Genomic DNA, 16,805 nt, shown 5'->3' with positions numbered 1-16,805 from the left:
AAGACTATACGAAAAAGGAAATGAAGTTCTATCATTTGTGTACAAGTATATGAAACTAAACTTATTACATATTAACATTAAGAAATGTTGTTTTATTCATTTTAAACCCTCACGGGCCAAAGAGGAAGTAGAAAATGACGAGAACATACTAACTTTAAATAATGTAGTTATTAAAAGAGTTCAAGAAGCTAAATTTCTAGGCGTTATTATTGACGACCAACTTAACTGGAAATCACATACGCAGTCACTTAACTCAAAACTTAAATGCGAAGTAGGAAAGCTGTGCAGAATACGACACATTGTCCCAAAGCAGTATTATAAGGATTTATATCATACTCTATTTGAATCACATTTAGGATTTGGAATATCTGTGTGGGGTGGTATTAGCAATAACCGACTTGAACCTATCTTTAAAACACAGAAAAAGTGTATAAGAATTCTGTTTGGGGATAGAGAAGCTTACCTAGAGAAGTTTAAAACGTGTGCCCGAACACGACCTGTTGATAAGCAAAGACTGGGGGTGGACTTTTACCAAAAAGAACACTCCAAGCCCTTGTTTAAAACCCACAGGTTGTTGACGGTCCACAATCTGTACAAGTACACTTGTCTCTTAGAACTATTCAAAATTAATAAGTTAGAGGAACCATTATCACTGTACTCATCATTTAACAGGTCACCACGACGAGAGGATTATTTCATTACATCACAACCATCCTCACAATTCATCTACCAATCATCCTACATGTGGAACAGCTGTCGACAAACATCAAGTAAGATAAGTTTTAATACTCCGACAAACGGGTTTAAGAATATATTGAAAATTGCCTTACGAGAATTGCAATTCAAGCATGATACACTTGATTGGTGTGAGCTTAATTTTGCCACAAATGAGCTCAAGTTCTGATTTATGTGAGTTACTAAAATGACCATATATCTTTTCTCACACATATAACCACTGCACTCCAACCAAAAACATTACTTACACCATACTCCACAAATGATATATATATATATACACAAACACACTAGTACCGAGCAATCGCACTGTAAAACATGCTCACGATACACTCAAAATTGGAAATATTCAACGGCTTGTATATGAAACTTACACTTACACTCAGTGTACACCCAGTGTTAACTAGTATTACACACTGGTAAACTCTACGTAACGCGCGAAAATAATAATTCTATGGCGTTTTCATTGTCACATTTCACGTCGACGGGATTAAACGCGCGCGCGCGTAACATCTTATCTTACTGCTATCTCAACGAATAAACACACAACGACTTTGACAATTGACCGACGACTTAACGATTGTAAGTTATGACGGACTTAACTGTATGGGTCAACTACTAAAACTGCATTGTATACTATCTTAATCATTATACTGGACATGAGATGACGAAGTATCTTGAGCAGCACTTTATACCTCCACTTAGAACTTGATTAGTCACGAACAATAGAATCATTATAAATCAATACAATAAAACATCTTGATCAATAAATGCCTAGCAGCACCAGACAGCAGCCGTGTACCTTTTTCGACTCCACGGAGTCCCTGATGGACTTTTGTTTACTTTTGTTAATAATTTGACCGCAACCTTTCTTTCTCGAAACACAAATCCTACTGTACTTCATTACAGTATTAAGATAATATAATATAAAGCAAATCATGTGAATATATGACTACGAAATAGATCTATAGACTTGTCCATAATATTTAATACCGTATTGATGGTTTTGAATTTTGTATATTGAATTTTAATGTGAAGCGTTTACTCTTCCCCCTCGGCAATTAATTAGAAAGTTAGATTAATGACAATAATTGCCAAATGACGTAGTAGATATAGATGTTCAATGTTGTAGAGTGATTTCAAGAGTAGTGGTCCACAGGGGCCCGAAAAAGCCGTACAGGCACTTGGGTCCTTATCCTTGTCACTAGTCCCAATTGGATTCACTTTACACAAAACATGAACGTTTACAATTTAGACGTACACATTGGCACGATATTTATTAGAAAGCAAACAGTATAAAATAATACGTGCGTGCGCGGCTTGAGCCGCGCCGCATAACAATTTATGCGTTTAGGGGCTGGAGTACGCGTGTTTACAGATTAATGAATTGTTGCATTGTAAATATTTAAAGTTGACGATATATTATGATTTAATAGTAAATTTTTCAAAGCTGGCTTTGGACTTAGGTAAAATTATAATTTATTTATTTAAAAGAAAAAACCACGGATAGTTTTTAATTTACATAGTCGTATAACTATAATCAAGTTAATCCTGTTTTCAAGAATGCGCGGCTTTGGCGGCCAGTTATTGACTTGTACATAAAATTGAATTTTAAATAGAAATGTGAATGTATTAAAATTTAAAACTTTCAAAACGGAGGCTTATAAATATTATTATATTATGATTGTAAAATAAAGGATAAAATTTTAAATTTGTTTCACTAAATTTGTTTCACTAATACTGAATATGATGGATAATCAGTAATATCAATAAAATCCACAATCACTAATCATGTTTTCGATGGGCAAGCACTCGCAACTGGATGCTGAAACAAACGGCGCAAGTCTTGCACCGTTCATGCAGCATACGTCACGAGATATCATGAGCTCCGCTAACTCTGCGATTCTAACGGATGAATTAGGCTCCCCCGACAGAAACACAGGTAACAGGGGGTTGTGGAAGGACACGAACACTGTTCGTTAACTCGTACCCCGGGTACCCCCTATATAGATCTATGTCCTGCCGGAGAGAGCCCACCACCAGTCATATCGAAAGCAGCTTTTAATTCTGCATTATAAATATCGCGTCGTCATAATAAATAATATACATTACCACTACACACTTGTCACTACACACTTTTATGCACAGTACAACTAAAATATTAACAAGAGACAGAAGAGTTTTACATCGGCTCGGCACCGCAAGGACGTTGGCTATACACATGGTTCATAAATTAGTTTGATTTGGGTACGGTTCGACCGAGTGATCACTGTCGTCAGAAATATTAGAGCGGGAACTCCCCCAGGTTCCGGACGAAACGCGCACAGTATTTAGAGTATCAGCGCGCAATGCTGTGCGCGTTCCCATATTGTTTTATCATTCGGCGATCGCGTTCATTGTCATGCTTACTTCAATTCAAATTGACTGTGGATGTACCTCAAAAGAAATTGTATGTTTACAACCTACCAGGACGCGCGCCGAGTTGAAACAGATATTTTACGAGTATCACCCGTTAAAAAGAAAAAAGATTGACCCTTCGTTCCTATCTTGCTAGGTTCACCATGTTGTTTTTGTTATTTTTATTTTTCCTGTACAACAAATAAAATTCCGTACCGTTCATATGGGGTAATTGTGTAAACTAATATGTTCATTTCTATACAGACATATCTATCAGTTATTTATGTGAATCAATTGTGTTTGGCCGTGTAAAATGTAATTCTACTCTATTCTTTGTTTTAACAAATTAAACTAAATGTATTGCCCAAATGTATTGTACCTGTCCCATGAAAATGAGAAAAAGCGATGTTACAATGCAAGGGTTCTTGAAGTGGAGAAAGGAAGCTTCACACCTTTAGTGTTCTCGACTTCTGGTGGAATGGGTGGTGAAGCTGAGAGACTGGTCAAGAAGCTGGCCAGTAAGATGGAGTACCACACTGGCCAGAGGTACTCAGACGCTGTAGGATACATAAGAAAGCGCCTTCGCTTTGAAATCCTCAGAACAACAGTGATTTCTCTCCGTGGAGACAGAGGTGCGAGAAAAAACATTGTTGATATAAACAGTCTAGATCTTAACTTGTAGCCACAAGGCCAAGGGTAAAAAATTTTTGATTGTTAAGGGAATTTTTTGAATTCTTAAAGGGTTGATTTTATATAGGGTCATTGCTATATTATGTGTATATTGTTTGAATAATTTATATAAATAAAAATAAAAAAAATGTATTGCCCAACTGACAGTGGCGTAACGAAGGGCCCCGCTGACCCCGCAGTGCGGAGGGGGGGGGGGGGGGGGGTGGGCGCCATCTTAGGGGGGCGCCAAATTGTCGTTTGAATGTGGGACAATTTCGAAAACTTAACTAAAGTACTAGCAAAACTTTGCGTTTTGCTCTAGATACACACTTTTTTAAGGATTTTACCGGCGTATCCTCTAAAATCACCTAATTTGTTCAATTTTAGGGAGGGGCCCCAACAGAGGGGCGCTTTTTTAGCGGGGGGGGGGGGGGGGGGGGGCGCCAACAGGCAACGTTACGCCACTGCCAACTGAAGCAATCCTCAGGGACATATAATGAATGCATGAAATTAACAATGACATACATAATACTAAATACTTGTTCCTAATTAACATTAGTTCAGCACTTTGCAATATACAAAGCGCACAAATTTGTGTCTATAGAGTAGACTGCACTGTGTTTGTAGATCGTATTTCTGAAAGGATAGCTGACCACAATAGTTTTAATACTTTCAACACTACTATATAACAATTAATTTGAGGTATGACCAAAATGACCAACATGACAAAAATGTAATGTAATTGGAGGTATCAAATCTATTCAATCAACTTCAATCAACTTCAATCGACTTCAATCAATCTATTTATCTACAACCAACTCAACATCATGAACGATTCATTGGAAACATTTTTCGGCAAATTATTGATGGAATGTGATACAAAATGTACAAACTGTTCAGATCTTGAAACTCGCGTGAAGTTTCTGGAGCGTAAAGTGTTCATTTTAGAGGAGATTGTTCAAACCTCACAAACAATAGCAGAGATTAATGAAACTATTTCGCCTCAAAGTGGAAACCAATCTATTGCTCAATACAAGTGTTTCGATGTATCAGTGCAAACGGACTCCAGCAACAATAACATTCAGTATGACAATGAATGTGAGGTACCAGAATCATTTTTGTTGATTGATGATGATGGCTATGTAGAAGCACCTCTATCAATTATTTCTAACAACATAGACATTTCAACCAGCGAGATTACAGACACTGGCTCAGTTATTCCAAGAAGTGGTGAATATTATGCAGGATTAGATTTAACACCTGTGTCAAGTTCAGACCTTACTACAGACTATGAAATCCCTGATATCGCCATCACACCTGTTGAACTTATTGAACAGGCACCATTCAGCAAATTTTCTGTTGAAATCTTATTTGAGGAATTAAAGTTCAGCCACCACTTCCATAACAGGAAATCAGTCTACTTTGGGAAACATCCTTACGTGTACAGTGGAGGAATGCATGACCCAAAGAAGATCCCCCAGGGATCTTACATGGCAAGTATATGTTCCTTTCTAGATGAGCTATTCCCAGAATACAACTACAACAGTGTTCTGGTCAATCTCTATGAATCTGGAGAGGAGCATATGCCTGCTCATAGTGACAATGAAGAATTTATTGAAGAAAATTCGTACATTGTAACAGTGTCCCTTGGTGCTTCCAGGATGATGCAGTTGACTGAAATCAAAACAGGACAAGTGGTGACTTCCCTAATTTTAGAACATGGAGATGTATGTCTTATGTCCAAAAAGTCCCAACATCAATTCAACCATGAACTATGTCCCGATCCACTATGCACAGACAAAAGGATCAGTTTAACTTTTAGACTTATCAAATCAGTTGTCTGCAGTCAACCAAGAAAATCACCTTCTACAGCTAGTGGATATGTACCCTACAACGAAAGTGAATTTGAAGTCCACCATTCCAGAGTTAAGAGTTCAGCCAAGTCAACTGCAGCGCCTCCTTCACCTGAACAGATCCCAAGTGACCTGCCAATTGATACCATCTACATCAGCAGCAGTATGTTCAGGGACCTCAACGGAACCCTATTAAGTTCGAGGAAGCAGAAAGCTAAGGTGTTCTTCTACCCTGGAGCGAACTCTGCTCAAATGTTAAATAGGCTGTTACATGATGAGGAGTTCAAAAAACTGGACAAAAAGGATGTAAAGCGTGTTTTCATACTAACAGGTACAAACTACGTAGATTCTGTCTGTAACAATTATATTTCTATGAAAAATGCAACAGAAGGAATTGATCAAATACTTAGTATACTTTGGGGAATGTTTATTGGAGCAAGAATTTCAGTTATAAATATTTTACCTAGGAACAGTTATAACAAAAATGAAGTTATCAACGAATTAAATAGGTTTATTTCTAACACCTGCTCTAGCCATGGGTTAAATTATATAGATTTAGAACGTAATAATAGACTATTTACCAGCCGAGTTACTGGAGTAAGGAAACAGGTATTTTTCAAAAAGGGAATAGATAATGTTCACCTTAATATCAAGGGAATCGCCAGGTTGGCGAAACATTTAAAATATTTATCCCACAATGAGCAAACTTAGTCTTTCCATTCAGATTGTAGAAAGTTCTGTAGTTAAATGAGTATTTGGTACTTTTATCAAAGAATCACATTTTAAATTATTAAGTCACAAATAAATCAGCATGACATAAAACTAAATGTCATGAATTTTATTTAAATTGCTTGAAGAAGAAACGTATAGATTTGTCCTCCTTTTAACTTTATTATTACCACATTCGTACCTCAATAAACGATAATCTCTCTCTTGGTCTATGTAATATACAGGGTGGCCTGACTAATCTGGCAAAAACTCTCGAACTACAGGAGCTAATATTTCGCGAAAAGCTTGACATAATTGGAATTAATGAGACAAACCTTAAATCTGATATAGACACTAGTACACTTAACTTCCCCTTAAACTTTGATTTTATAAGGTGTGATAGACCTAACGATAGAGGAAGAGGAGGGTGTGGTATATTGATCAACCAAAATGTAAACCACAAATTACTCAATATAGATATAACTTACTCTGATATTTCTAAAATCGAAGCTATATGGATACAACTCAAGGATGCCAATCTGTACATTTGCTGCTTCTACAGATCACAAAACTTTTGTCACCTAGATACTTTCCTTGATTATATGACTGAATGTATGATGAAACTTCAAGGTAAGAAAGTAATATGGATTGGCGATGTTAATGTTAACCAAAACTCTTTATCTGATCTAGATTATAAAAAGTTAGATATAACAATGAAGCTCTTTGGAATGATACAGACTGTTACAGGAATTACTAGAGTTGCAAACTTAGATGGTAGGATAACGCAGAGCACAATAGATGTTGTCATGACTAACTGTTACTCTAATTTCATAGAGTGTAAAGTACTTGATGATAGAATAGGAGATCACCAAGCTCTCAAATGTGTTCTCGACTTTAAAGTAAGTAAAGCTAGTAAATTCCAGAAGGTTCTTATCAGAGACCACTCCTTAAACAATCTGAAAGCCTTAAGCTATTTTCTGGGATCCTCCAGCAACTACAGTAATATTCTAAGCTGTACTAATGTAGACCATGCCCTAGATGGACTTAATCATCACATCCAGGAATCGTATGATAATTACTGTCCACCTAAACAGATAAAATGTAATAGTAACTTTCTCTGTAATCCCTCTAAAGAACTGTTGGCAGAAATACGGAAGAAGAAGATGCTCTTCAGAAAGTATAAAAAGTGTTTAGGACAATTAAACAAATTCAAGTGTAATTGTATTAATGGAATATGTAAATGCAGAAAAAGTGAACTACATAAGAAATGCTCTACTTCGTGGGATAACTATCGTCCCCAAAGAAACTATGTGACAAAATTATCCAAAGAAAACAGACGTACAAATATTGTTCAGGACCTTACTGTGAAAAGTGCAAAAAACGATTTAAAAGGCATTTGGAAAACTATCAAACATGCTTCAAACTTACCTGGAAAAATAAGTAGCTCTTCCCCAAGCAACTTAAATGTTAACGGAGTTAACCTGCATTTTGCCACAGTTGGTACAATAATACAAGAATCGATTAAGGAAAAGGATTCAGACGACTTCCTAGAATATATGCCGCCTCCAACAGAGTGTAAACTCTCTGTATTCGAAGAGGTGACTGTTGAACAAGTAAAAGAATATATACTCAGTATATCATCAGATAAATCGATTAACGATATCATGCCCATTAAAATATATAAGTATATTATTCCCCAAATCATCGATCCAGTAGCTCATATTATAAACCTTAGTATGAAAAGTGGAACAATGCCGTTGGCATGTAAAATTGCATCAGTCACTCCAATTCTTAAAACTGGTGACCCTAATGATCCAAATAACTACCGGCCAATATCCATACTCCCCCTACTTGGAAAATGCATAGAATATTTTGTTAACCAACAGCTTACAGACTATGTTGAAACAAATAAACTGCTTACCAACCATCAGTATGGTTTTAGAAAAGATCATTCCACCACTTTTTTAATGCTTAATCTGTTTGATAAAATATTTACGTCTAAGGAATCACAGAAGAAACCTGCAATTGTATTCTTAGATATCAAAAAGGCCTTTGACACAGTAAGCCATAATATTTTATTAAAAAAACTTAAGTATTATGGAGTTGATGGCTTTGTCATAAAGTGGTTCAAAAGCTACCTGGGGGACAGAAAGCAACACACCAAAATACGTGGTAATGTAAGCACATCACTCCCTGTTAAAACAGGTGTGCCACAGGGTAGCATATTAGGACCAATTCTATTTAGTTTATTCATAAATGATCTCAGTAGAAATTGCACACAATCTACTGTTTACTTATTTGCAGATGACAGTGCACTATATTTTGATAACATTTCCCGAGGCATATATGAGAATGTAATTAAGGATATGAAAATTGTGTATGAATGGCTTAGAATCAACAAGCTGAGACTAAATGCTGCAAAATCTTCATTCATTGTATTTGATAGATCACCTAATCTGGACACGTTGTCAATCCCTCTGGATTTGGAAAAAGAATGCCTATTTATAGAAGAAACTAAATCTCAAAAATATTTAGGTCTCATGATAGACAATTTATTGAACTTTCATGACCATATTGATTATGTGAAATCAAAAATTGCTAAAAGAATAGGGGCACTATACAGGTCGAAAAATCTTCTTCCACTGAAATATAGAAAAATGTTTGTAAATGCTCTTATGCTCCCCCAATTTGACTACCTGGATATAATATGGTGCAGGGCTGCCAAAACCAAACTTAATTCTCTTGATATATTATACAAGAAAGTAGCAAAAATTGCTCTGGATGTTCATTGGCAGGAACCATCAGTAAATGTATATCGAAATATGAAGTGGTTACCCTTACACTTAAGAAGACAACTCCATCTGTCAACGTATATGTATAAAATTCTTAATGAGGCTGCACCATCATCATTCACAGATAAATTTTCTTATGTATCCGGAGGATCACGTGATGCTGAGAGGTGCAACCTTTATATTCACAAATCCAGAACACACAAAACCTTTACATATTTAGGTGCAAAATGTTGGAATACAATTCCAGAGAACATAAGGACTATAGAATGTAGTGTAAAATTCTCACAATGTATGAAATCTAAATTTATGTCAGATGTAATTCAAGGAGTCTCATCCTATGAAATAAACAATAGTTTCGACTATTTCTACACTCTAGCTAAGTGACAACTGAAACAAATTTTATGGGGCTGGAGTTTTTGTCGGGTGGAAAGGCCCCCTGTGTTATATATGACCTAGGTATTTCCAGAAGTATAGAACTTTAAACATCTCCTTTATTCGTTCCCATTTTTATCATTGCTAATCTATTATTGTTCTATACTTCTCTGTATATAACTGTAAATAACATTACTAACGTTATCCCATAGTGGGCATCTATGTAATCTTAATTGTTACCTTCATGCCCACAGTTCACTGTTAAATCATATCTTATTTTATCACTCATTATTTTATTACTCATTATGTTTACATACTATATCCTTATGTCCCTAGAAGGGTGTTCTGCTAACAGTTTTCGACTGACTTGAATGTCCTGCACAGCAGATTGAAGCTTCTTAAATTATTTTTATTCTTATTGTATTGCTGTGTAAATTTGATTCTAATTCTAATTCTAATTCTAATAAAGAAGCTAAGAGCCAGGTCAACAAGAAATGCGGCCGCTTTTTTTTGTGCATGGCCGCTCAATTTCCCGATCCGTGATGGCGTATTTTATCATTTTCTATACAACCTGGGGACCCCAGTTTTTACTGGTTATAAGTATGCAGATATGGCGAAGTGACAGGCCGAGCGCCACCAAGTTAATATAATTCCATATTGAATTTGAAAATCGTGTATATTTTGATCTTTATTTTTGAGGCAGCTACCAATAAAGTTCCTGGGATTGCTGTTTTCAGATATTTTGAACTTTGATATGCTTTATAATAATAATAAATGATTACGTTTCACAACAATTAGTAATGATAACTACCTGTAATAATATCTACTAATTATATTAGTAGATATGGCGAAGTGACAGGCCGAGCGCCACCAAGTTAATATAATTCCATATTGAATTTGAAAATCGTGTATATTTTTAAAAACCATATGCTTATTGTTTATGCAACCTGACACCCGACACGGATGTGTGCAAAATAGTATAAGTAACTCAAAATAATAATAGTATGCTATCAATTAGTGCCTAGTGGGATATGTACATGGTGAAATTAACAATGTACTTGGTCAGTTCAGCGCCGCGCGCCAACAATTAGCTAATTCGGATTATTCCGCAAAATAACTTTGCGCAGGTAGTCACGTGGGCGATTACAGTGTGTGTAGGCAGGTACGGTCGCTCGCAGGTACGGTCGCAAAGCTACCATATACAAAAAAAAACCTCGTTCGCTAACCCTTGTCCTTGACTCTTTTGTGCCTTCGGCACTTTGAGTCATGGATCGGGAAAAAATCACATCAGAACACGATTCAGGTTTGATCCGCTACGAAGCACACTCATAGCAGTCAGGGGAATCAGAGGAAGACAAAAAGCCCAGCACCTTGGACTGGATGACGTATCCTTCAATCTCATTCCTCAGAAGACGAGCTTTGAGGTCTCTTAAGTTTGTTAATGTAAATTTTATAGATAATTTATTGTAGCTTTTATATTGTGTAAAATTTTATGGACGAAATGATCCCAGGGGGGACTCCCAACCCACCGCCTCGGCGGGTAGTTGATACACCCTTCACAAGCAAGAGCCACTTTGGTCTACTTGCTGTGAGGTGTCTCAGCTACACGGGTTTTTCTTTTTTTTTTGTCTATAGATTATATTTCAGTCTATTCCATAATGTAGAAATGTTGAATTGAAATTAGTTTTACATTTTTACATATTGTTAATTTCAAAACTTTGTGCAGCTAATGTCGATTGGACGAGGTAGAGGCAAAGCTAGGTCAAAGTCAAGTATTAATGTGATAAGTGAAAATCTTGGAATAGGACGAGGGGACATAGTCAGTTTGACTGCACAAATTCAGCCCCAAGAAACTTTCCCACCTCTTCTCAGAAAACCTCAACCACTGCGAGAGTCCACTCAGCACAATTATCTTATTGCTTTAAAGCAAGAGTTCAGAAACTATATGAGAGATTCTCCTTATCATATCCAGCCTGAAACAGAACGTTCCAAAATTGAGCGTTATTCTGATAGATTTAAACAGTACAATACACATAAAGAACTGGAATGGGTCCCGAACTGGAATATGTTTTTTGAAAATAATTACAACCTACAAACGCTATAACATTTTTTTAGGACGTAAAAAAAAAAAAAAGGAAGGGATTAATTTAATGAAGTAAGAGGAATCCACACCCGCCTCACGTCCAACAATGGCCTTTCTCTTGTTCGCTTATTATGAATGCACCCTCATACAACAAGGAATTGTCAATACAAATAGCGAATAAGAATTTTAGAAAACAAATTAGGTCATGACATGGTGCCTGTACAACACAATTTAACAAGAGAGCAATTGCAGTTGGCCAGGACAGGAAAAATACTGGGGAATCTAATTGTGCAGCGCAAAACAAGTTTTGTTGATATGAGGTACGCTAAGGTACCAGTAATTGCAAGAGACCTAAGAAGATCTTTCTTCATCTTAGGTATGGGCTTTTACAATCTTTAAACACACGGTGAATACTATCATTCCTATCTGAAATAATAATCAGTTATTTTCAATCATTATTAACCTATTTGACTAGCGCGAACAACTAAAGTTTACTACTGCGGGTGTTGAGAACCAGAGACTTTGTTTGAACTCCTAAGAAGTAAACACTAACACTAATCTTTTCACTATGCAGACAGAAAAACGATTGAGAGAAAAATAAATGATGGTCCTTGTCTTTAAACCAATTAACTCCACTGTTGAGGATGCAACCACGCGAGGAGATAACAAAGAAGGTAATGCATCAGGATACAAGGAACAAACATGATAATATCTTATATAGAATTCATTTGGGGGTTAATCCCGAAATATTCACAGTAATTAAAGAAATTACAATTTAGTAAACAAAGGAATTTAAGTAAAACAATTAGCCTAATGGTTAAAGCATCCTCCCTTCAGCGCAGAAGGTTTAGGGTTCGAATCCCAGGATCACCTTAGGCTAGGAGTAGCTAAGGAATCCATTAGATCGATGCCATCTCCTCGATCGACTCATCCGAATGATAGGAAACTTAATTGAGGGTAAATGAGGTACCTGACGAAGTTCAAAAATTTTCTATGATATCCCTGCATGCATACGTAAACATAGTACTATCAACTATAAAGGTGGTACAAGAATATAGGGATACAGGTGATTAATTAGAAACTTTATTTTGAAACAATTACAACACTACAAACCTATAACATTTTTTGAGGACGTAAAAGAAGGATTAAGTTATGAGTAAGAGGAAATCCCTCATAACCCCCTCACGGCCAACAATGGAGCCTTTCTCTTGTCGCTAATATGAATGCACAATTAAAAAATCTACAACAAGGAATGTCAATACAATTACGAATAAGAATGTTAGAGAATCAAATTTAGGTCATGACAGATGGTGCCTGTAACAACACAATTATACCAAGAAGCAATTGACAGTTGCCAGGACAGGAAAAGTACTGGGTAATCTAAAATGTGCAGAGTCAAAACAGTTTATTGTGGATATGAGGTACGCTGAAGGACCAGTATGCTAAGAGACCTAAGAAGAGCTTTCTCATCTAAGGGGAGTGGCTTTTACACTTTCAAACACACTGTGAATCCTATCATGTCGATCTGAAATAATAATGCAATTATTTTCATTCATTAATTAACCGATTTGACTAGCGCGAACACTAAAGTTACTGGCGGTGTTGAGAACTGAGACATTGTGAACTTCCTAAGAAGTAAACACTAAAACACTATCTTTTCACAATGCAGGACAGAAAACGATTGAAGAAAAATAAATGATGGTCCTTGCTTTAAACCAATAACACAATTTTAGGAAGCAACCAAGCAGGAGATATCAAAGATGGTAATTGGCAGTCAAGATACAAGGATACAAACATGATAATTATCATATAAGAATTCATTGTGGTTGTTAACCTTAAATAATTCACAGTAAATTAAATGAAATTACATTTTAGTAAACACATAGAATATAAGTACAACAATTAGCCCTAATGGTTTTAAGCAGTCCCGCCTTCAGCGCAGAAGGGTTTTAGGTTCGAATCCCAGTATCACCTAGTCTAGGGAGTAGCTAGGATCCATTAGGATCTATGACCATCACCTCGATCGACTCATCCGAAATGAAGGCAACTTAATTGGGAGGGTGTAAATGAGGTACCCTGACAAAGTTCAAAAATTTTTTCTATGATATCCCTTCAGTGCGTTACTGTAACTAAGTAACTATCATCTATAAAAGGTTGGGTACAAGAATATAAGGATACAGGTGATTAATTATGAACCTTTTATTTTGAAACTAATTACAACACACTACAAACCTAATAAACATTTGTTTTAGGACGTATAAGTAGGACTTATTTAATTGAAGTAAGAGGAATCCTCTCACCCGCCTCACGTCCAACAATGCCTTTTCCTCTTGTCGCTGTATATGAATGCACAAGCATACAACAAGAATTGTCAATACAATTAGCGTATAAGAATTTTAGGAAACAAATGTAGGTCCAAGACATGGTGCCTGACAACACAATTATACAAGGAGAGCAATTGACAGTTGCCAGACAGAAATACTGGGATTCTAAAATGTCAGAGTCAAAACATTTTGTTGGTATTAGAGGTACGCTGAAGTAACAGTATGCTAGAGACCTAAGAATAGCTTTCTTTTCATCTTAAGGGTAGGTTGGGCTTTACATCTTTAAACACACTGTGAATACTTCATCTATCTGAAATACTAATCATTATTTTCATATCATTATTAACCTATTTGACTACGCGAACAAACTAAAGTTACTCCGGGTGTGTTGACACTGAGACAAGTTGAACGGCCTAAGAAGAAAACACTAAACACTAATCTTTTCACAAGGCTGACAGAAAAAACGATTGAGGAAAAATTAAATTGATATGGTCCTGTCTTTAAACCAATAGACACTCAATGTAGGAGGATGCAACCACAGCAGGAGATAACAAAGAAGGTAATGCGTCAGGATACAAGGATACAAACATGATAATATACTTTTATAGAATTCATTTGAGGTTGTTTATCCTTAATATATTTCACAGTAATTAATGAAAAACAATTTAGTATAACAAAATTTTAGTACAGACAATTAGGCCTAATGGTAAAGCATCCGCCTTCAGCGCATAAGGTTTAGGGTTCGAATCCCAGTATCACCTAGTCTACGGAGTAAGCAAGAGGATCCATTCGATCTAAATTGCCCCCCCAAGAATCTCCTCGGATCGACTCATCCGAATGAGAGGAAACTTAATTGAGGTTAAATGAGGGTACCTGAACGAAAGTTCAAAAAATTTTCGATGATATCCCTTTCATGCATACGTAACATAGTACTATCAACTATAAAAGGTTGGGTACAAGAATATAGGGATACAGGTGATTTAATTAGAAACTTTTTATTTTGAAACGAATGACGAACCACTACAAAACCTAGAGCTTTTTTTAGGACGTAAAAGACGGAATTAATTTAAAATGGAAGTAAGAGATCCTCACCCGCCCACGTCCATCAATGCCTTTCTCTTGTCGCTTATATGAAAGGCACAATCATACAACAAGGAATTGTCAATACAATTAGCGAATAAGAATTTTTAGGAGAAAACAAATTAGTCCTGACATGGTGCCTGGTACAACACAATTAAAAACAAGGAGAGCAATTGACAGTTGCCAGACAGGAAAAAACTGGGGAATCTAAAATGTGTGCAGAGTCAAAAACAGTTTTTGTTGGATATGAGTACGCTGAAGGGTACATAGTTGCAAGAGACCTAAAAAGAGCATTCCTCATCTTTAAGGGAGTGGGGCTATAACATCTTTAAACACACCTGTGAATACAGCATTCTATCTGAAATAATTATCTATTATTTTCATGCATTATTAACTATTTGACTACGCGAACAACTAAAGTTACTGCGGGTTTGAGGACGAGACATTGTTGAACTTCCTAAGAAGTAAACACTAAAGCCGCAACGCTTTCTCGACAATGCAGACAGAAAAAACGAATGAAGAAAAATAAATGATGGTCCTTGCTATTAAACCAATAAACCAATGTTGAGGATGCTACCAAGCAGGAGATAACAAAGAAGGTATGCAGTCAAGGATACCAGGATACAAACATGATAATATCTTATATAGAATGCCATTTGTGGTTGTTATCCCTTAAATAATTCACAGTAATGAAATGAAATTACAATTAGTAGAACAAAGGAATTTGTACAACAATTACCTAATGGTTAAAGCATCCGCCTTGCAGCGCAGAAGTTTAGGTTCGAATCCCATATCACCTAGTCCTGGGAGTAGCTAAGGATCCATTAGATCTAGCCGCTCCTCGATCATCATCCGAAAGATAGGAAACATAATTAGGGCTAAATGAGGGACACGCAAGCCCACTAACGAAAGTTCGAAAAAATTTTATGCTATAAAAGGATCCCTTCAGTGATACTGTAAACATAGTACTCACTCAACAATAAAAGGTTGGTACAAAGAATATAAGATACAGGTGATTAATTAGAACTTTTATTTTGAAACTAATTACAACACTACAAACCTATAACATTTTTTAGGACGTAAAACGAAGGTAATTAAGTTTAAGAAGTAAGAAGGAAATCCTCACCGCCTCAACGTCCAACAAGTGGCCTTCTCTTGTCGCTTAGATATGAATGCCAATCATACAACAAGGATTTGCAATACAAAAAGGCGAATAAGAATTTATTAGAGAAACAAGATTTTGGTCATGACTGGTGGCCTGGTACACACAATTATAACAAGGAGAGCAATTGACGAGTTGCCAGGACAGGAAAATACTGGGAATCTAAAATTTGCAGAGTCCAAAACAGTTTGTTGGATATTAGTACGCTGAAGGTCGAGTCTTGGCAAAAGAGACATAAAAAGAGCTTTCTTCATCTAAGTAGTGGGCTTTTACATCTTTAAAACACGACTGTGAATCCTAACATTCTAATCCCGAAATCATAATCAATATATTCATTCATTTACCTATTGACTATCGCGGAAACAACTAAAGTTACTGCGGTGTTGAACTGAGACGTGTTGAACATCCTAAGACGTAAACACTAACACTAATCTTTTCACAATGCTGACAGAAAAACGATTGAAGAAAAATAAAATGAGGGCCTTGTCGTTTAACCCATAACACCAATGTTGAGGATGCTACCAAGCAGGAGATCACAAAGTAAGGGAATGCAGTCAAGATTACACGGAAACAAACATGAAAAATCTTAATATAGAAATCAGGTGTGTGGTTGTTATCCTTATATAATTC

Source organism: Bolinopsis microptera, chromosome 12 (assembly GCF_026151205.1).
Source record: "Bolinopsis microptera isolate Bmic1 chromosome 12, MBARI_Bmic_1.0, whole genome shotgun sequence".
Lineage (NCBI taxonomy): Eukaryota > Metazoa > Ctenophora > Tentaculata > Lobata > Bolinopsidae > Bolinopsis > Bolinopsis microptera.
Note: the sequence above shows the minus strand (reverse complement) of the source record.